Genomic DNA, 22,324 nt, shown 5'->3' on the forward strand with positions numbered 1-22,324 from the left:
TCCACACTTTTACCCACACGGTCTCTTGCAAGCACGAAATTGTATGGACACCGGGAGTTTTTCTGCTGCTAGTGTTCTGACAGTGAGCTCTCAATTTATAAACACAAGGGGGATTTAAGCAGAAGAGGTTTATTCTGCAGCAGGGTTATCCCCTAAACGTGGCATGTAAAGCACCACCTTCCCCAGGGACAGGGTCTTGCATGTAGCACTGGGCTAGTGCATAAAGAGGAGAGGGGAAGGGTGCCGGAATAATACTCAGTCATGCTGGGATCTCCTCTACTTGCAGAAACACGCCTGCATGATGGCAGTAAAAATCAAAATAAAACAAATAAATAAGTAAAAAAGAAAAAAGATGCAATGCAGAACTCTGCTAGAGCTGTAACGTTGAGGCAGCGGGCTGGGTTTTATTGCCGTGAGGAAATGACACGAGCTTCATCTCGCTCCCTCCTTGCCTGCTGTGCAGCCTCTCGCTCTCTCCCATCCCTCCTCTCCCTCCCCTTCGGCTCCGCAGCGGGGCTGGGGTGGGTGGCGCTGCGGGTGGGGCGAGCAGCCCCCCGTTTCCCTCCCCGCCTTGGGCTCCCCAGGCTGGGTTCCCCCGGGCTGCATCATTGGCATGCAGCGCCCGGCAGGACTGCATCACTGCTAGAGGAGATGCCGGCTCGGAGCCTCCCGCAGCCGCACGCCCCGCTGCGCCGCACAGCCAGCAGCACCGGACGCAATTCAGGGTGCCCAAGGTAAGAGCAAGGTGTTCCCTCTGTGCTCCATATATAAAAAAATAAGGGTGAGGAGAGGCTGATGGAAAGCTGGCAGCTCCTGGGGGCTCCGTGTTGAGTGCCGGGGAGGTTAGTGTAAGAGGTAGGGAAATGTTCTGTCTAAAAATTAATACAGAAGATGCCGTGAGAGGAAGGTGCTTAAGGATGCGGAGCCGGTGGCTGAGTTGGGATGAATCCACGGGAACTGTAGGGGACTGTGTCAGTGTAAGGGGATTGGAGGTGTCGGGGCGGCCAGGAGTGAAGCAGCCGTGCAAACTCGCCCCGTCACGCTGCCCAGCTGCCCGTGCCCTCCCCAGAACGGGATGTGCTGCTGTCTTTTATACTCTTAACTTGGGCTTGGGTAATTTTTAAATGAGTGCTCATGGTGTATGTCCAGGTCGGGGTGGGTTGGGGTGGAGAAGGAGAAAGTGCATGGGGAAAGGGGTTGCTGTGTCCATCCGGGAGCACTGTGCACCTATGTGGGTATGGGTGTAGCACCCCAGGGTGGCTCTGCTCGCCCCGCTGCCCACCACACTGCCAGCACCCCTTTGGATTGTCCCCCATCATCATCCTCCCCAGACCCTGGGAGACCTTAATCGTAGCTAAAACTGAAAACTGCAGTTCGTCACCTCTGTTAGGAAGGATGAAATGAAGCCACAGAGAGAAAGCGATGGTTTGGGGTGCTGGTGGGGCTGGCGCCCTGACCAGTGACTGTGGCAGGACATGGATTCTCCGGTGGGAAGTTGCTGTGTGTGTGTGCATGTACCTCTCTGCTCCCCACAGCACATCCCGACCTACATCTCTGAGGGGACTGCTTCTTCTCTTAGAGAACAAATGTCGTACAAGGAAGATATTCATCTAGCTGCAGTAATATGATTCATAATGCCAGGATCCCATTAAAAATCACGGATAGGAACTGGATTCATAATAAGCTAATCGTAATGGATCACTTTGTCTCAGGAAAAGGAAAAAAAAAAAAAAAAGAATAACAACTCAACAATTATAATGTACAGGTGAGGAGGACTGCAGTGCTCAGAGGAACCCTCACTGTGTTGAGATTGGGTGCTTTTAAGCACAGTGGTAGAGCTTAAAGGGCTTTCCTGCCATGGGAGGTCTGGGCAGAAATTACAGGCAGGAAGAGAGTAAGTCATGTGTCCGACCTGGCGTGAAAATTGCTGCTTCATGGCTCTTCTGGCTCCCTGATGTTATCCTTTGGGGGAAGAGAGAGGAAAGGGGCTAATGATCTGCCTTACTTAGGCAGATATATTATTTTATATATATACGTATATTGAATATCCAGTTATGCCTCACTGGCCATCCCAGGGTGAAGCACTGAGCCAGGACTCTGATCCTTCAGCAGAAGGAGGAAGGGAACCTCTCCCTTCCCTGCGGGAGAGCTGGGGCTTCAGGTCTGAACTGACACTGCTGGTTTTGCTGACATGATTTTGCAAAGTGTAATGGAAGAGCTGGAGAAACCCTACCAGAGCATCAAAGCAAGACAAAGAGAAAGCACCCCCCAGGACAGCCATCCTGGTCAGCTTGCCCAGCAGAGAGTGCTCTGCCCCGTGAAGTAGCTCTGTTATTTGCAGCTTTTTGTGTTCCCTGCATGAAAATCCCTGACAACTGTTTATTGAGGGAGCTGAGCAGGAGGTGGAAGCCCAGCTTTTTGCATCCTCCTGCCAGGTTTAGCCAGGCGGTACCCAAAAGACAGCCAGGCAGCCTAGCCCATGGAGATGATCTCTGTAAATCTGGCTGCTTGTCTGCAGGTAGGGTGAGGGCACCAACTTCTGGAAGTGCTGTTAAAGTGGACGTGGAAGGTCCTACATGTATGATGAGTATAAAAGCACGCAACCTAGTGTTTGGTACAGGGGGTACATGAGTTTAGATTCATAATAAGAATTGATTCAGTCTGTCCTTGTAAGGAAAAAGCCAGGGTGCAGAAGAAGTGTCTTTTGTTGTTCATATTAGCTCCTGGGTTGAGAGCATTGCTTTTGGTGCAGCAAAGAGATGCAACAAGGAGAGGAGCCCCCGCTGACCTACGGTGATGCTCTCCAGCCTGTGCAGCATGGCGAGGCAGGTCAGGGTTTGGAGGAGCCCGCGCTTGGTGCAGCATGAGTCAGGCTCCCTGCCTCACCCACGCTGAGCGCCAGCTCCCAGCTTCACCATTCCCCTTTCCTGGCCCAGGTACCAAATCCCAGGGCTAGGAACAGTCCTAGCCAAAGCCCACAGCCTGCTCCCAAAATTCTCTTCCTGCACTGTCAGGTCAGCAAATTAATTTTCCAGCTCATGAGCTGAAAACTCATGAAATTGTTCTTGTCTGAAAAGATTATGGAATTACTCCGGTGCTAATGAATGTTTAACATCACAGCAACTGAAGGACCCATTAGGGCTTTGACAGCCAAATAAAGACACGGGAGGAAAAGAGAGCCTGTGGTGGCTGTGCCAGCCCTCACTTCATGTCTGGGGTGGATGGGAGGAGGAGGATGACTGGAGGTCTCGACTTCTCCCAGGTTTATCCAGGTTTTGCACTGCCCATCTACCCTCCCGTCATCCTCTGTAGTTTGGGACTGTGACACAGGTTCCCAAATACATAGGAAGAGCTGTGACCCCACCAAGAGAGCCTGGCAGTCATTAGGGAGAAAATATACAGCTGGGGATGGGTCTGCCCGGGCCCTGCTGCCTTTCCCAGAAGTTCATCCTCGCCCCTGCTCTTCTCTTGCTGTAACTCCCTGGGTTGCAGCCTCACGGGGACATCCCCTGGGGCAGGATGGGGAAGAGCGAAGGAGCTGCGACACAAAGCGAGGGCCGCTCTATATTTAGGTGAGGGCCCTGGACAGAAGGGCTAATCCTCTTTCCCTGAATTATCCAGCCTGGGGATTAGACTGCGTTAAACCCCCCCAGGCCTCCCCTGCTGGAAAGGGCAGTGGCAGGGAGGGAGGCGGAGGTGCGGGCAGGTTGCTGGTGACTCAGGGCGCTGCTGCCAGCCCTGCCGAGTGCTCCCAGAGGTCACCAGGGGCCCAGGCACAGGGTGACACCCGAGTGACGTGCGGCACAAAACGGAGCACAGAAAGGAACATTACGGCATCCTGATTAGGAAAGGACGCGGAGCTTTATAAATAATTGCAGAGACGAGGGAGTGCGGCAGCAGGTAGGAGGAGGAGCAAGGGACCCAAAGCAGTGGTTTCCCAAAGTGTAATCTCCTCCTTAGGCTTTTCCAAGCTGTTCCTTTAATCAGAAAAGGGATGCTTTGGGGATAACAGACAGTGCCCCTGAGAAGATGTTCCCAGCGTACCTGCTCGGGCTGGCTCTGGAGATGCAGTGCTGGGGACGCAAGTTCAGGTTCAGCTCTTCGGAGTGCGAATGAATCACTGTCAGCTCTCCATTAAAACATTGAAGGGAAGCCAATAACACAGCGCAGGGACAGTGAGTATGTGTGTGGGGAAAGGGATGTGAGGAAGGAGACAGCCTGGATTGCACCAACAACCAAAAAGGGGCATCTGCTTCTGAGGCAGGGACAGAGCCGGTGCCACTGCTGATCTGTGGCAGGGCGTGTGAGGGGCCCTTGCTTTTCCTCCCTTAATCTCCAGAAGCTGGAATCTATCTCAGAACAGTATGGTTTGTCTTCCTTTGCTCAGCTTTTCAGACCTTAACAAAGAAATCATTTTTTTATCTTTGCATTTTACCATTCACTGGGGTTCCTGCCACCTTGTTGTGGAGTTACATCCCCACTGCTCACCCTCACGGTGCAGCTGCCACCCCCCAGACTCACCCTGCCTACCCTCGACTCAACTGCTGAAAAGTAGAGTTTGCTAGTGGGGAAGCCAAATACACCAACACACTTTATTTTTTCCCTGCATTTAAATCAGTTTATTCTATTTTCTGCTCTACAGCCTACATAACCTAAATCAGGATTTAGACCCTATTGTATTTTCCCTTACCCAGAACTGGGACAAATAGAAAGCCTCATCGTGCTGGTCGGCATTCCCACGTTTACCCTCAGCATCTAGAGTATGCCATTGAAATAACTTGGTGGCAGTTTGATTTGGAAGGGGAATAAAAGGCTGGGCTCCCAGCTCCCAGCCAGGAAGGGAAATACCTCAGCTGGCCCTGCAGCACCTGCTCTGCCTTATTTCTGAGCATGAGGTTCGAGCTAGAAATCACCGGGGAAACCCTGGCTGGAAGAGAGAGGGAGCAAAAACAGGGAAGACCATGGGAAATCTTTGCCTTTAACGTGAGCTCAGTGCCTTTCCTCCGTGTGCCGAGCATCCCCAATTTCCTGTTTAACTTGGAGTCCTCACATCTGTCACGTTAGCATCTCCCGCTGCCTGGTTCCCCCCAGCCACCCCCCTCCCATCTGCTCTCCCTCCTGCCTCCAGCTCCTGGCGCTTTGTGCCTGGGGTGTGCGTGCGTGCGCCGGGCTTTGCCGCTGCCCGATGGACTTTTCCCCTGCTTGCGCCTCAGTACCTGGATGATCGGCTCGGCTTGCAGAGCATTTACTTCTAATCTCCAGCTTGTGACATCCTAGCGGAAAGGGATGAGCCTTTCAGGAGCGGCTCCCCAGGTTGGAAAGAAGGGAAATGGATGGTGAATGGCTGCGATGAAATGTTTCCCAGCTCCGGTAAGGGATGCTTTTCTCTTGGTCCTTTTCTGGACAAGCAGTTGGGGTGTAAAAGTAAGAAGGTTTAAGGGGGTGAAAAGCAAAGGGAGGGGAGCTGAAAAATCCACAGGGAAGAAAAAAAAAATAAAAACACAATGAAAGCCAGTTGGGCTTGCACTGAAGCTTTTCTAGGGGTCAGTGCTCATCAAAGCAATTTAATTACTGTTAGTGAGAGGATGGGAGCCGAGCGGATCAGACAATGTGTGTGCCGAGGCAATCAGAGCAGCTTTAACCCAGATAACGTTTCATTGCCCACTCTGTATCCTTTTTCCTATGGTATTTCCAGCTTGGTTTGGGGAATATTTGGAATGGATGGGCAGGTGCTGCTACCCAAATCCTGCTTTTTTAGGTCCTATGCTCTTTACTGCAGGACTTCTGCATGGTCATTCATGATTTCTAAGCTGGTGCATAAAGCCCGTCAACTTTTCTAGCTGATAAACTTTCTCTGGTGTGAGGTCTCGTTGTGTTTTTCCCCCTGAAAGCAGTCCCCAAGACATTGCAAATAGCTGTTATATAGAGAGGAACAAATAGAGGTGCTTGGAAGGAAGGGGGTCTAGCTGGACTACATAGACTGTGAGCTGTCGGATGTCCTGGGCGTTGGCTTGCTCTGAACAAGAGGTCCGCAAGTCGATTTAAGTCATGAGGCTCTCAAAATGGGCGTCCCGTGTCTAGGTCGACTGCTAGCAGAGCTCTTACACCAGGAATTTAGGGCCCTTGTTTAAAGAGGATCAGGGAGTAATAAAACTAAGAGCAGCCTTAGCAGCCTGGTGGCATTGAATCCACAGAGGTCTGTGGATAATGTTCCCGTTGGGAAAAAATAAAATTAAAAAAAAAAAAAAGAAAAAAAGAAAAAAAGAAAAGAAAGAGGAAAAATACTAGAGTGACCTGTGTTCCACCCAAAACCTGCTGCTTCGATCCAGTAATTGCTAAGATCATTTAGTGAGAAGAGGCTTTTGAAAACATTTGGTTTTGTGATACAAAAACAAATTCTTTCTGGGTTTATTTATGACAGGCAGAGTTAAAAAAACTACTCCTGGAGAAAATTGCAAGAGTGTTTTGTTTATAAAAATGTTCCTCTCGTGAAGCGTTCATACAGAAACCTCCACCTGCACCAAATTCACCCATTTCCTACTCCTTGATGTCAGGTACCTCAACACTTGGATTGGGGCACCCTGCTGCTTGTGCTCACTCTAGAGCATCCTTAGAATTTCAGGCACCAGTTACATTAAATCTGAAGATAAAGATCCTCCTCTCTTAGACAGCAAATTTTGGCTTGTTTTGTTTTGTTCTGTTTTGTTTTATTTTCTTGTGGGCTTCAGGGTGACAATCTTCTGTACAAAATCTGTGCCTTGTGACCAGTGGGTGAAGTGAATACAGGAAAGTGGAGTGAGCTTTGTGTGTGTGTCTGAATCCCAGCACTGTGTAAGAGGGAAAGAGTGCAGAAATTGCCAGATGCATATTCTTTGAGGTGTTTGATGATTTTATCAGTAGGAAAATCTTAGAGGACAGGTTTTGCTTCCTCTGACTGAAAAAAAAAAAAAAATGAAAAAAATGGTTTGTTTCAAATGATTAAAAATCCTTCATTCCCTGTTTGCAGGAAAACCACTTCTGAGCACCAGAAATGTCTATAATTTCTATATTTATTTATTTTTCTGGATGAACTAGGTTATAAAATCTGCAGGGAGGTTGATGCCAGAGTATCTCTGCTATCTGTCGTGTGTCTGTGTGCAGCTGACGTTTCTCCCACGTCCAACCTGAGGTGTTGGCCAGTGGTGACTGTGCTTTCCTGGTCCCTGCTGCGGTGCTGCTCAGAAGGGTTCATTTCCTCTGTGTAATTAATGTGCTCTGTGATATTTATAAAGAGAAAATCCTCATACCCATCTGTGGTAGTTTTGGTACACCTGCCAAGATGAAATTCTAGGGCCAAATTAATATTACAATCTGCTAGATGTGTAGATCTTTATAGCATCCCAAAGATATTTCCTGAGAAATGCTGATTTGATATTGAGAAGTAAAGGAAAGGTTCTGAAATCTTTGACTCTGGACTTCTGCTTGAATTTTAATCTTTTCAGATGGACTTTGGGTTGTAGAGGGGGGGTTTCTCTTGTGAAAAATCCACTTGGTAAGGACAGGGAGTCATGTGAAATCCTAAACAAAAAATACTCTACATCATTCATGTAAGACCCGTAGCATCAGTGTCATTATCTCTTCAGGATGAGATAAGCAAGGAGATGGAAGATGAAACCTTTCCTTGCCTGGGAAAATTCCACAATATTTGATTTGAATTGGAATCCAGTCACCTCGTGCTCGTCTCTCCAGATTTTTCTTACCACATCTGTTAAATTATCACCAGCTATTTGTGTTTTAAACGAGGCCTTCCTCCCTCACAGCCCATCTGCTCAGCCTGTTTGTTCTTCCCGTGTAGTCACGACTTTGTCATCACGTTTCTGCCAGTCAACACACGCTGGTGTCTAGGGGGGGAAGGAAGATGAGGTACAGGGTGGCCTTGCAGGTTCCCTTGTCTGGAATAAACTAGAAAGGAGGGTTGGGTCAGAAAAAGGTGAAAGGAATTGAAATTGGAATTGGAATTGGAATTGGAATTGGAAATGAAATTGAAATTGAAATGAAATCGAAATCGAAATCGAAATTGAAATTGAAATTGAAATTGAAATTGAAATGGAAGAGTATTTAGCCAGGGCAAGAAAGCTAGGAAGTTCATGCCACTTGAAGGACAACTCCAGAGAACTGGCCTCCTCCATGCGATGTTTGTCTCGTCCTTTATAGCACATGTTCAAGCTGCTGCAGATTTACCAGCACTGAGAGCTCTGATTATTGCAACTCACAGGTTCCTGACCTCCTGAGCTCATACCCTGCTCCCACGGGCATGTGTGATGCTCCTGGTGACTCCCTCTTCGGTAGCAGCCAGAGGAAAACCCCATAGGGATGGTGACAGAGGCTTCTTTGAGGAATCCCAATTATGAAGCAGTGAGACAAAGCAGTGACAATCCTCAGACAAGCCTGGTGACATCTTGTTTTGGTGGCTGCCATTTCCTCTGAGGCCTGTTTTTAGGGGGATTAGCACAGCCAGAGTACGAGTTTAGAGGCAGGTTTATTCAGATGCCTCCACAATGATGACCATAAGATTGGCGAGGTTCGGGGGAATGGAAGTGCACAAAAATCCTTCTCCTGTTGTACTTGGCACAGAGGATCTATTGCACCAGACGCTAACACTAATGGGTAAAAGCTCCTTTAGATTTGCAAGCTATCCCTGGGTGGGTGGATTCCGATTTTAGTCCCAGGGCTGCAAATCCAGTAAAATAAGCAAAATTCTTCTGGGTTTCTGCCAGGAGCACAGATATATGGGCTATTATGAGGGATATGGCACCTCATAATATAATAAAATTGAAAAGCAACTATTCTGTTCTCCCTTTTTTGGAGCCAGGGCTCAGTCTGCCCTGATCGGTGGGAGGGAGGAAGAAGAGAGGGTGCTTTGTGCAGAGTTTGGGTACACGACAGGTGTGGGCCTTTTCCAAAAACCTGCAACAACAGAGGGCTGGCTCACAAAAGCTTTCAGCAGACATGAGTGAGGAAGTCTGACCCTAATTCCTCTCTACTTCCCCTGAAGCTTGGAGCAGGCACCAGCAAGACCAGCCCGTTCTCGGGGAGCTTTAAGGTGTCCTTCTGCACCCCCATCCCGCACGCATTCACAGTCCAAACTCACAGATATTTTAACAGGGCTGTCTCACTGCAGGGATCGAGCGTGCTTTAATTAAGAGCACTTGTGGAGGGGGTGTTAAATGATTTATATGCAGACACAGATTGAGAAATCCCAGTGGTTTCGTCTCCTGATGTGTAGCTGCAGTTGGCAGGTCAAGGTTTTCTGGTGTTCAGGAGCAGCTGAGGAGCTTTTCCACTTGTGATACGGGCCCAAAGTTGCTGGGTTTGGTGGAGGCTGAACCTCCCTCTGGCTGTGACCAGCACGGAAAGAACACACAGCCCATTTCCAGTGGGGTAAACGTGTGTGCTGTCACCACAGCCATTCATTAACCTTCTGGTGACTGTGGCTGCGCTCTGAGGTTGTGCCACCTTGGAAAAGCAAAGGTGCGTTCCTAGAGCTGGAGAACGGTGAATCAAAGTGGAGAATTTGCAATTAATCTTGCATTTATTATCATTAATTGAATGAGCTTGGGGCATTTTTTTTTTCTTTTAGATGAGGATAGTTAGGGTTGGCTATTAGTGTCTCTTTTATTATGCTAGCAGGATATCTTTTACACTTAGGAGCTCAGACACTGCAAACCATCAGAGATGCTGCTTGTGCTGCAGTGCCTGTGGTGCTGTGCAGCATGGACATCCCCAGCACCACGTCTCCAGTGGGATGTGAAGGGAGAAACCAGAGCCTCGAGGAGCTGCCAGGGGGATGCAAGGGGCACAGCAGCTTGGGGAGGGTGTAGGACTCTGGTCCTCTGGTAGGAAATGTTTGTGCATTAGGAAAAGCCTAATGCATGCAACTTCTGCAAAGTCCTGCCCGCAGCCAAGATTTACACAGAGAGAAGTGGGCGAGAGCTCAAGCCTTGCTGACTTACGGCTACAGGGTGCTGAGCACAGCAGTTTCCCAGCCATCAGCAGGAAAGAAAGCAAGATTTACACCTGGGAGGCAGCTGAGAAACAGAGGAATGAGAAATAAGGTGCCTCAAAGCCATGCTGTTTGAAAGCTGAAGCAGTGGCCGGGGCTCCTATTTGACTTCCCACCACAACAAGCTTGCAAAAGAGGAGAGAGGCTCTTGGAGGACGACAGGCTCGCCCCTGGGCTGCTCCACGCAGGCAGATGGGGCTGGTACTCACTGTTTCAGGCCGTGCAGCTGATTAAATATTGAAAGGGTCTGCTTGTTGTTGCTTGAAAGCTTCTGTCTGGATGGCAGCGAAGTTAAGTGAGGACAAGTTTGCGCTGGCGCAGTTTCTCTTTGCTTAAAGAGGGGGGGTCTGTACACAGAGCAAAAATAGCTTTGTGGGTTTGAGCGGAAAGGTGCTGTTAGGACGTGGGTTTAGGTTACTCCTTTTTCTACTCCAAAGCAAGCTGTGGAAGGAGGGTAGAGCAGGACTAGAACAGGTAGGGAGGAGGGGGCAGTTTGAGTTATCAGAGGGACCCGGTGGCATCAGAGGCTGTTGTGGGTGCTCAAAGGGTGATGGGCACGAGCACCCAACATGGGTGATCACACAATTGCCTTGCTTCAGGCTGCAGCCAGGATCACGTCCAGACTTCCCTCGGAGAGGAGGTGATGGATGGAGGAACAGGCAGAGAAGAGGGAGGGAGAAGAGGTTTGTGGTGGGCTGTAGGATTAGGGGAAAGAAGGTTCGTTACTGCCTTGTGCCATAGGTAAATCTCAGAGACAGAGAAGAGCTGCTTTCAGGTGGAAGGAGGAAAAAAAAGACCATTTTCCTGTTCCCCAACCAGGCCTGCTGTTGCACTCCTATCTTCCAGAAGCATACGAAGGGGGTGCTATGGGCATCTTCCATGCTGCACATGGCTGGGAACCTCCTGAGGCCTGTGGCTTGGTGCCTTCCTTACAGAGCACGAAAGGGGCAGGCTTCCTTGGTGGCAGAGATTTCCCATCAATTTCTCCCATCAATGAGTGGCAGACATTTTCCAGAACCCCCCTAAGCTTTCAGATAAGCCCATGGAGCCACCCAGAGAGGCCCCAAAAGTGATGCCTATTTGTGCTTCCATTGAATTTCTACAGAGCTATTCCTTTACTGCTTCCAGCTCCACTGAGGATGTGCTGTTTTCAGTCTCTCAGTAGGGTTTGTGCTGCAGGGAACATCCCAGCAAGGACAGCTGCAGGGCTTCACCAGGAGTTTAAGTCACTTTGAGCAATCAGAGAAGCCATTTGACCTGGAAAAGAAAGTTACCTTTGTTGTCTGAGTGCCCAACATAGCTGTTCATACCTTCTTACATATATAATCGGTGTCAAAAAATGGTTTCTTGTTGTTTGCACCTACAAACTCAGTCAAATCTGCCACAATTCAGCTAAGTACTGATAGATTTGGTTGTAGCATCCTTCTGATAAGGAGTTCAACAGAAATGCCTGTGAGCAAGCAGATGAGCAAAGCTTTGCTTTCTTGCATCCTAAGTGACACTGGACAGTGCTTACTTTAAGGTTTGCTAAACCCAATGAGGAACTTAGCAGCTATTTATTATTTTTTTTTTTTCAGTGGTGAGGAAAAAGGGATCATATTTATTTTTCCTGTTCAGACTAAGGTGGCATGTCCACAGCAGAACTTGCTGATCACTATGCATCGCCATTATTCTTCAGAGCTAATTGAAAGTAATGCTGAAACTTGATTTCAAAAATTACGTTAACCAGTTCAGCTTGTGCTGGCCATTGATCAGTTCCTAAGCGGGTTTTAATGGCGTTACGTGATCACTGGTGATTGTACTTGATTAGAAGAACATAATCACAGCAGGGCTGATGGATGAATTCGCAGCTGATCAAATCTGGGTTCATCCACAGCCCCGAGGTTCTGATCCGTAACATAGCTGAAACTAAATTAAAAAACAGACTGGTGGTGTTATTAGAATGGGATGTTTGTTCGTAGTGGAAATGATCTGATAAAATTTTGGCATCTTTTTTGTTCTTTCTGAGTGTCTAGTGTAGCTGTTCAGTTTCAATCATTTTTTCCTAATTGTAATAAAAAAATTATCTTGGCACTCATTCCAGCTGGAAGACTTCCAAAACAAAATATTTCCTATTACCTTTATAAATCAAATACCTGAATCAGATTTTTTCCCTACTAGATGTAGATAAGGCATTTGATTAAAAACCATCCAGAATTTCCGTCTCCAAACAACGTACTGTCAAATACAGGACCTGATAATAATTTTTCCATTTCTGAGGAAGGGATTTAATTAACTGTTGTGGGACTTATTTTCTTGTTTGGTTTTCTTTTTTTGTTTGTTTGTGTCATTTTTTTTTGTTTCTTTGTTTTTCTTATACCTGCTATGAAATAATGCTACAATTTTGGCAGACTTACAGCATGTGAGACCATGGAGATCCTCAAAAGCATGTGACACGTAGGGAAGAAAACACAGTCTGTTACATCCATCCTAGACAGGTTTTCCCACTCAACTGGGAAATAACACAGGGTCCATCAACCCCAAAAAGTTGCAGAGAAGCTCTCTAGGCTGACAGGTCAGCTCCTTAAAGATGTTTCACAGGGGCCTCAATCTCCTGTGCATCTCCCTTGCTTGGGATGGGAGGATTTTCCCGTTTTGATGCTCTGTGAAGGCATGGGATGGGGGCTCAGGAACCAAGCAAAACCTACGGCTCTTTCCAAAAGGAGCTCTTCAGCTCCAGCAGGTCAAGGGCAGCTTCTTTCTCTGCCAGCTGGTGGGTGCCTGCCCGTGGGGGTGCAGAGGAGAGTGGAGATGCTTCCCTGATTATCTCTGGCTGCTGAGTTAATTAGCAGCCCAATCTAGGATGCTGACAAAAAGCATTACTAATGTGAACATGAATACAGCTTGGAGCTGGGAGGGGTTGGGATGATTTTGCCACCACCATTAGTGAACATCAGAGAACATTCAAGTTCTGTTTCAAAGCAAGCATTTGAGGAGGAGATGCCACAGCTGCTTCCCCTGTGAGATTCTAGGGGATTGCGTTGAAAGATTCAACCTATGTAAGATTTCAATGCAGACTCCCAACATGGCTTTATTTTGCATCGGTCTAGTCCCATTTGCCCATGTCTGGACTGCCTTGTGCTTGCAGGGAGATCATCATTCAGGTTTCGTCTCCCCACCAAGGGGGTAACCTACTTGCTCCAAGCAAGGAGGATCAGTGTAAGCCTGAGAGGCTCCTGAGGTGCTTAGAAATAAATAATGTCATTGCAGAAGTAGAGGCTTGCTCTGACCAGCCATGCATGGTTAAAGCACATAAAGGCAGAGATCTCTCAGGATCCAGCTCATGTGCAAAGGACAGAAAGGATCCACAAAGCCTTTAGTGAACTCACAGGGAGCTTGCACCAACTCAGAGTATCCCAGTGAGTTTGCATGTCCCTGAGCTGGAAAAGAGCCATTAACAAATGTCCACAATGACAGCACCCTTTTAGCCATTGCCTTGTCTCCATGCCAGGATCAGTGGCATTTTTTTTCTGCCTGTTCCACGTAGACACATTTTCTTTGGAGGTGTTACAAAGGCTGTATGTAGTTTGGATCAGGGTATTGCATCTGCACCATGTCAATGCTCATCAGGTGCTCTTTCTAAAGGATGTTGGAGATAACAGTCTGCTGAGTGGGTGAAGGGAAAAAAGGAAAAGAGGCAAAACGGAGTTGCTTGTTCAGTTACAGCTTAGTTACTGGAAAGTTTTCTTTTCTCTTCTCTTTTATTCTCTTTTCTTCTCTTTTCTTTTCTTCCTTTCTCTTTCTCCCCAGCAGTTGCTGAGTCAAATGTGCACATCAAAGTTTACTGAACAAGCCCTTTCTGCATCCTTATGCAAAACATTTCTTGCTTGAAGATGGAGCCAATTATCATGCATGTATTTACCCAGTTCTAGGAGCCTGCCTGGCTCCTATCTATATTTCATGAGTCTCCACACTCCCTGAGGCTCTGCTCCGCCTGCAGTGAAGGGCTCCTCCGCCACAAAAGCAACGATGACTCAAGCAAAATGCACAGACAGATGAAGCTCCCTGGATTTACCTCCCCAGCAGCCTGGCCTTTATCCCCTTTAATGCTGGGTGGCATTTGGATGTTCTTTCAGAGCCTGCCAGCAGTCAAGCACATGCAATAGCCACCAACTGATCCTCAACTGACTTGCCCGCTCCTTGTACCCCATGCATCCTGTCCTTCAGCCCAGGAATATTGCCATCAGGCTTTGTCTAAACTTCAGCGTCAGGCTGAATTTCAGGCTTCCACATCTGCTGCAAATGCCCCAGAACCTGGCCAAGTTAATTTCTGATTTGGTGCACCTGGGGATAGATGAGCAGGAATGCTCAGTCCCCTGGTTTACTCCCCAAGTAAACCTTCCCAGCTCTGTTTGAGAAATAGATTTTTTTTGTTGTTTTGTTTTGTTTTTGACTCATTGACTGCTTTGGAACTTTCCTTTTAGTTCCCAGCTGAAATGCCTTACTGGCCACTTCACAATCTCCTTGTTCTTGCATTCACATTGGATTAAGTAGCACTTTTTCCTTCATTTTCTCTCCCACTGCTGTCAGTGCAGCTGGGTCCAGCTGGACACTACGGACAGTCCATTTACACCCCAGCGAGGCCAATCTGTTAGTGCAAACAAGAAGCTCTCCATCTTTGAAGGACAAGCTCCCTCTCTCTGCTCAAAGAATTTTCATCCAAACATTTTATTCTCAAAAGAAAAAAAAAGAGATCTATTCTGAACAAATTGGGAATGCTTGAGAAGCAGATGTTCCCTTTTGCCCATTTTTCACTGAAAAAGACTGAAGTCACTGCAAAATTCTGTATCTCTGGGGAAAACCTGACAAATTTTGAAGAAAAATACTGACTGATATGAAGAAACACTTTTTTTTGCTTTTTTTTCATAGAAAATTGGACAAATTTCTGGCCCCTTCTCCCACCTTTATCTCCCTGAATGAAACAGAGGCAAGCAAGGAGGAAAAAACACTTCAGACTCAATTTTTAATACTCAGGGTTATTCCAGTAGCTTCCAGTGGACTCCAGGTTTGCGGGGTTCTCTTAGTCACAATCATGTGGAAGAAACAAATGTCTGTTCTTGTCAGCAGAGCTGTATTTTTAGCAGGGGTTCAGAAAATAGAGATAATGTTGTATTTCTTTAAGTAGTGGGGGGGCTTTCCTGTGGTGCTCCCCTTTTTTATTATTTTGAATTTACTTTATGGTTAAAATACTGTGGGCCTTGACTGGTATTTGAACCCAACTGTGCCTATGCGATTTTTTTTTTTTAATATTGCTTTTATTGTGGAAAGAACAAATGACACATCAGAGGTAAATCTTCAGTCGTTTATGGTGCAGCGTGCTATTCTTCCAGTTGGGATCATGCCAGAGGAATAATCATGTTTATCTATGCGATGCATATCTCTGAGATCCACCGTTCCCATTGCTATGCAATCCAAACCCTGGTGATTTTACGACTGCTAATAAGCACTGTAATTAGGAACCTAATTAAATATCCTCTGATCTTACCCTTCGTAGAGTCGATCAGCTCAGGGGGTTGGTTTGGATTCTCCATTCCTCCCTTCACACAGGCTTACAGAGCAAGCAAAGCATGGCTGCTTTTTCACATCCTTTGAACTATATCAGATACTGCTCATCAGCAGCGCAGAGCTCAGGGACAAACAGACCAGCAGCACGAGCCAACGTGGCTGCTAAGTTCCTGAAAATTACATCAAATGTGTTAAGAAAAATCAGACAGGATGCCTGAGCTAGGAAGGAGCCAGGAAGGGCAGGGAAGCTTTGGCACCTTCCAGCAGAAAAAGTTAGCGGTGCCTCGACCATCTGCAGCAGCACAGCTGGCGATTTGTCAGGGCAGTGTCAGAACGACTCTGAAAAGCTCTATCCATGGCCAGGGGCAGGTGCTGAGGGTGCTGTGCAGAAGGATCAGCAGTTCTGCCTTCACTTGGCAACCAAGCTTACTCTACCAGAAGAAATCAGTGCGGTCCATGAGCCAAGGGAGCTCTCTGCATGATGTCAGGCTGCAGGGAAAGCCCTCGCTGCAGGGCATCGCTTCCCTCCTGCCACGCACATGGGATGAAGGAGCAGAAAGGGAAGCCAGGCAAAAATTCCCTGCCTGTCCTGTGGGCTGTGTCACCTCAGAGTGGTTTCAGGGTGAGGTGGGCACCCCAGATGAGCTGGGAAGAATCAGGCATCAGTTGGGAGGCTCACTGAGGCTCCCTGGGGATTACAGGGGGCAAGCACGAGGGATGACTTTGGGTTCACAAAGCCCTGATACATTTTGCAGACCACTGCTTGAGTGACACCCTTGGACTGATGCCCTCTGTCCGACCATGGTGGATTTCCCTCAGACTTTATAGCACTCAGACACAGCAGCAGTCTTTCTGGGAAAGAAATGTTTTCTCAGCTTCCAACAAGAGACTCCACTGTAAAAAGGCAGGTGGTTATTTCCCAGAGAAGATCCTGCTCATTTCACAGTCGAATTTCAAAGTATATCACTTGCAGACAGGAAATGTCTACAATCTTCTTGACCAAATTCCAGTATCCCAAATTCAGACACCATGCAGAGGTTGGTGACCAGAAACCTCCAGCAGAGGCTGGGTTTCCTGGATGTCCTCGATGGGGACAGCTGGGCAGGTGGCACTTCGGAAGCATGTAAAGCTGTCACCTGCACTTTGTAGAGGATGAACACTGGTTTTAGCCACCAACTTTTACAAGAAATTTGGCTTTATTCAAAACCAAAACACCATGATGGGCCAACTGCCTCACCTGGAGGATGATGGATTTGTTTTGGGGTATTCTGCAGGTGTAGTGTGGCTGACTTGTGTTTTCCTCACTAGCCCTAGGAAAAAAAATATTGCACCTGGGTCCTATGGGGTGGTGAACAGACTTGCACAGCAGTGAAAAGCGGTGAGCTGTGAACATCCAGCACATTGTGGTGAGGCAGAGCTGGGGCATGAGGCCCATGAGTGTCCCAAGTGAAAGGCTGGGCCCCAGCACTGCAGAGCGTGGGGTCTGGACAGGACCAGCCCTGGCAGGGCTGAATAGTAACCATCAGTACTATTTATCAGTACTATCTAGTAGCTTTGGAAGTCCCCACCATCCAAGACATCTCCAGCTCTCAGCTTCTCCACGGGGAACTGGTAAATATGTTATGTTTGGAAATAAAAGCTCCTTCCACAGACCAGTTTAAAAACCCATCTTAGCCCAATCACAACAAACCCATTTACTGTCAAATACAGGCAGTACTGGCCATCTTCCAGCAGCTTAAAACACAACAGACACTTCAGTGTCTTTTACTCACTGCCTTGTGCCCATCATGAGATCCATTTGTGGTTCTCACATGTGCAGGAACTGCAGAGACTCAGTGTTGCCCTTGTTCCATGCCCATTACCTGTTTTTTTCATATCTGCACCTTGCAGGAGAGAGGTAACAAGTGAATTTAGCACTCAGGCAAAGCAGCAACTTCACAGCCCTGAAACCCAACCTCCACCACAGCACAGGTATACCACTTTCCCCAGGCAACAACCTTTTGATGGCCCTTGTCCAGGTGAGATAGATAACCTGCCTCTGTTCTCAAGCAGCTCACAGCACACTTGGGAGGTAGAAAGCAATCAATCCCCTCCTCAGGATGGGAAACAGAGGCAGAGACAGGAGTCTCCCGACATCTTACAGAAATTCTGTTACACAGAAAGGACTTTATACGTAAAAAATCCCAAACTGATACGTTAATCATGGGTCCATATTCCTCTTCCTACCCTCACTACCTTCCAAGGATCTCTTGCCACCAGGAGGGGATGGGTCAGCTCTTGCCCCTTCTGCTCAGCATGTGGCCAGGGGACCTGCTGCAGGCTTGGCGTTTGGGTTTCATTGCCATTGCTGCTTCCTCCTGAGTAATCAGGGAAGTTTTGCAGCCACCACCATATCTTACGTTGGTCACTGAAGTGTCATCAGAGAGAAATCTTTTTCCCCAACCTGTCTGGGTGAGATGAAAGGCTTTGTATCCACCCACTGTCTGCAGGCCATTCCCTGGCTTCCCTTCAAGTCAGCCTGATGTTACACTTTGATAAATAACTTTTGATTATCATCTTCTTTTTGCCACTTCCTTCACCTGGGATATTCTACTCCTTTTTCCCCTGAAGAAGCACCATCTGCCTTGAAGTATTTGTTATCCCCTTGAAATTTGCCAGCGAATCCCCCCAGGCTCATCATCTGGAGGACACCTGCTCTCACACTCCATTGCTTGCCTGCTTTCTCTTTTATATCATCCAGGATTCCTGCTTCTAGCAAAAGTCTTGAATTTATTTTATCTTAGATTTACTCAAGAGTGTGACAGACTGTATTTCTCTCTTCCCTCGCAGGAGCAGAAGCCATTTGCTGTGATAGCACTATCTCCTGGTGTCGTTTCTGTGTGAATAGCCCCAATTTAGCTGGTCAAGGGAAGCCATTTCATAGCCTTCCTATTACTGCTGCCCAGGAATGATCACCCAGGGAGCTTTCTAGCCTGGGATCCCCTCTCTGACAATGAGCAGCAGCAAATATATCTAAAACCTCCTCAGTAGACAGCAGCAGAATAGCCAACACAACCGTGAAGTTTTCCTCTTGATGGTTGGCTTATATCTTGAAACACTTTTTTCTCCTGGTAGAAAAAGAGATTGTCCAGGCCAATGAAATTCATGTTCTCCCTTCCCTCAGACACATCCTGTCCTTGCTTTCAATGTAGTCAAGGCCTTTGCTTTTATGCTAACATGTAGATAGGGATTTCCTTGTGTGAGATTTCAATTTCTTGCCTTATGAATATCCTGAATTGTCTCCTATTCTGAATCAGCAGGTAAGTCCATCCCTTTTACTGTCTTAGGGCAAAGAGCCTGATTTTTTTCCCTCTTCCTCCATGCTGAAAGAAATACTTATGTCCCAGAGGAAGCTTGGAAACAGCACCTACACAGGGGATTAGAAAGGCAAGTACTGCACGGAGACCCCTCGCCAGGCTTGCTGCCTTGTCATGCCTTCCCTTCCACCCAGGTGGGGCCTTCAGCAGCCACTTGGCCACCAGTACCATCTGCCACCAGCTGACTTCACCAGTCTCGAGAAGGAGTCTTGCAGAAAAGCATCACCAGCTAACTTGGGGTGGAAGTGTGGAGCAAAAATAGAGCTCTACACGGTGGTGCAGGACGTGATCTCTAAAGCTAGGTGGGGACGAGTAGTATCAGCAGTAGGAGTAGGTGTGAATAACACACTTCGGGCTGCACACTATGCCAAATTTAAGAGTTCCCCTCTGAGCACTGAGGAAAGCAGGAGCTAAAGGAAAGCCCACACTCTTTGATCTTGCTCATATACTCGTCAGAAGCCATGTGGCAGTGCACTGCTGTGGGAAGGGCTGGCAATAGCTGTACCCAAACCCTGGCAAGAAGTCCCTAGCATATCTTTCAGGAGTAGCTTTCCATGCTCTTTGGACCTGTTGTGCCTGGATTTGCAGCACACAGAGCGTGGCCATCTGTCCTAAATGTCAAGACCATCAAAATGGCAGAGCAACAAGCAGTCAACACGGCCCCGAGGATCCCAGTGAGGGATTCCCAAGACATTAAGCCATTCTTCCTCTAACCAAACCCTTCTGAGTCCTGACAAATGTCTGCCCAGACATATATTTTTTCAAACCTTTTCCTTACCATATTTTACAGAAAAATCGTGGGTAAAACATAAGCAGAAGTAGCCTGAATTCAACTCTCCTGGCATAAATTGCACTGATGGCAATTCGACTTTAACTCCCATATGTACTGCCGCATTCCTGCCCACAAGCATGAGTCACACTAAGTAATAAATAATAGCTAAATCTTTCTGCTTCAACAGGTGATTTTGAGGATTTTCTCTCTTGCGTACTCCTGAACTATGGTGCTATAGCCTGATGATGTATTGAAGCTATTAATTTTTGGAGATGAAGCTTTTTCATCATTAACGTCCAACCTGAACATAAGAATTTATTAGGCTGTTTGGGCGGCAAACGTGCAGCCTTCTCACCACTGCGCATGTGCCTAACTGAATACTTTTTGCCCTTTTACTGTCTCAAGGTAATATTAGTTTCCAAGACTGGGTGTTCCAGCTACTGTTACGCCTTCTCCTCCTCCTCCTTCACCCTGCCTTGTCCTACCTCTTCTTTTATATATATATATATATATATATAGCATATCCTGCTGTTGCTTTCTATCCTTCTTTGGGTGCTGCAATATTGGCTCTGTGTCAGTGTTTTCCCCTTTCTCTCCTCTTCCTTGCCAATTCAGCAGAGGCATGAACATAGTTTCAGAAGACAGTAGGAGACCCATGTTACAGCTGAGAACTACATGACTTTGGGCTGTCAGGATACTGCCCGAGCTTAAAGCTCTGCATAAACGAGTTGCTCTTGCAAAGAGCTATCCTAAAAACTCCTGCAAGGACAAGAAAGGATTATGGAATGCCTGGGAAAAAATACTGCCAATCCTTCTTTCCATGCTGTTAGGGAGCCTACTACACGAGCTCAAATTATCTGCCCTTCTTCTCTGCTGTAGGAGTGCACAGAAACTGCTGGGGGCTCTTGTGAGTTGAAAGCCTCCACATGGGTGTAAAACATGAGTATAAATGTAGGGTTGCTGTATGCAAGGTTTTGTGTTACTGTTAAATGAGTACCAACATATTCCAGGCACTATGACAATTTTTGTTTGCACAGCTAGGCAATAAAATAAAATAAAAAAATCTTTCTTTTTATTTATATATTTTTGTTTGTTTATTTGTTTGCTTGCTTTTCCCTGCAAGATGCCTGTTTCCAAAGCAGGTTTGTTCAAAGACCTGGACATCTGAGATATTCACAGTACAGTTTCCCAGCCAAGATAGGCTTTGCAAGCTGCCTTCTTACAGAAGAAAACACCACTCTGTGGGTGTGCGTTGTGAATACGATAAACACTTAATGGTATCTGTTGAATGATCCTGGATGCTACAGATTTCAGGTCTCCTCAGTAGTATTTCATATCTAAAAAAATGGTCAAAGCAATCAAAATGCTATGAAAACAGATGGAGCAAAAACAATTGCTCCAGTACTTTCGCTGTTAAATAACCTTGAAAGGAGTCTCAGAGTGAACATCTTTTTAAATCTGCTGCTGCGTGCACTTGCGTTTCTCCACAGGCAAGGTGTATAATGAACAGTGCATTTGCAATTTGGAAAGCTGTGGTGGCCACAAAACAATTGTATTGGAGGGCTCATGGAAGAAAAAAAAAAAAAAAAAAAAAAAAAGATGCTGAATTTAATTTGAGAATCACCCTCCTTATTTGATCTAAATCTTAGCTTTGCAGTAACTGCACTTCCTGAGACTGTTTTCATGTAGCTCTGAGAGGAAGCATAAGTAACAAACCTATTACAGAGCACGATGAGAGCATAAGGTTGGCTGTGACTGTGACAGGCTGCGGCACGGGGGATTTCTTGGAACGAGTCTGTGTTCTGGCACAGTCAGTGCCTTGGTACACTTCACTGGAGCTGGCAAGCAACTGCCTCCAGAGACTGATGCCTGAGCACCCTGGGCAGGGAAAGAGCTGTTCCCAATAGCAGGAACAGTTTCCTGCAGGGAAAGTGCTCAGCCAGTGGAAATCTCTGTGCTAGGGCCTTTTCTTGACACCGTCTTGGAAAACAAGAGAACAACCCTGCAAGGGCTTGGTGTGAAATGCATTGGCTATGTCCTTCTGTCTCTTGTTTGTGGGGAGGTTTGTCAGTCCCACAGCAACAGGAAGGTGAGCACAGGCAATAGCTGCTGATTTTTTACATTAACTGAAACAATGTAGTCATTTCATATTTGAATAGATGATCATAGAGTGTTTTGGGTTGAAAAGGACTTTAAAAGGACCTTAAAGTCCTTCCAGTTCCAACCCCACCTGGCCATGGGCAGGGACACCTCCCACCAGCAGGTTGCCCAGACCCCATTCAGCCCAGCCTTGAACACGTCGAAGATAGGGCAGCCACAGTTTCTCTGGGCAGCCTCTGCCAGTGCCTCACCACCCTCATACTAAAGAATTTCTTCTTTATGTCTTATCTAAATCTACCCTCTTTTAGTTTAAAGCCATTGCCCCTTGTCCTATCACTACACTCCCTAACAAGAGTCCCCTCCCCAGCTTTCCAGTAGCCCCTGTTAGGCACTGTCAGATTGCTGTGAGGTCTCCCCTATGCCTTTCCTTCTCCAGGCTGAACAACCCCAACTCCCTCAGCCTGTCTTCATAGGAGAGGTGCCCCAGCCCTCTGAGCATCCTCATGGCCT

General features: G+C 47.1%; 1 protein-coding gene across 2 annotated transcripts in view; it reads left to right on the plus strand.

Moving 5' to 3' along the window:
* The first annotated feature begins 587 nt into the window (after nucleotides 1–587).
* Nucleotides 588–22,324, plus strand: part of SV2B (synaptic vesicle glycoprotein 2B) — a 59,359-nt gene continuing 37,622 nt past the window's right edge. The window contains exon 1 of one of the 2 annotated variants that reach the window (XM_032194648.1): nucleotides 588–734. The gene's annotated coding sequence lies outside the window, so the exon portion shown is untranslated. Of the gene's footprint in view, nucleotides 735–5,166; nucleotides 5,371–22,324 lie in introns of those variants that run through there. The other variant, XM_032194649.1, reaches the window with a different exon arrangement.

Source organism: Aythya fuligula, chromosome 11 (genome assembly GCF_009819795.1).
Source record: "Aythya fuligula isolate bAytFul2 chromosome 11, bAytFul2.pri, whole genome shotgun sequence".
In the NCBI taxonomy this organism is placed as follows: domain Eukaryota; kingdom Metazoa; phylum Chordata; class Aves; order Anseriformes; family Anatidae; genus Aythya; species Aythya fuligula.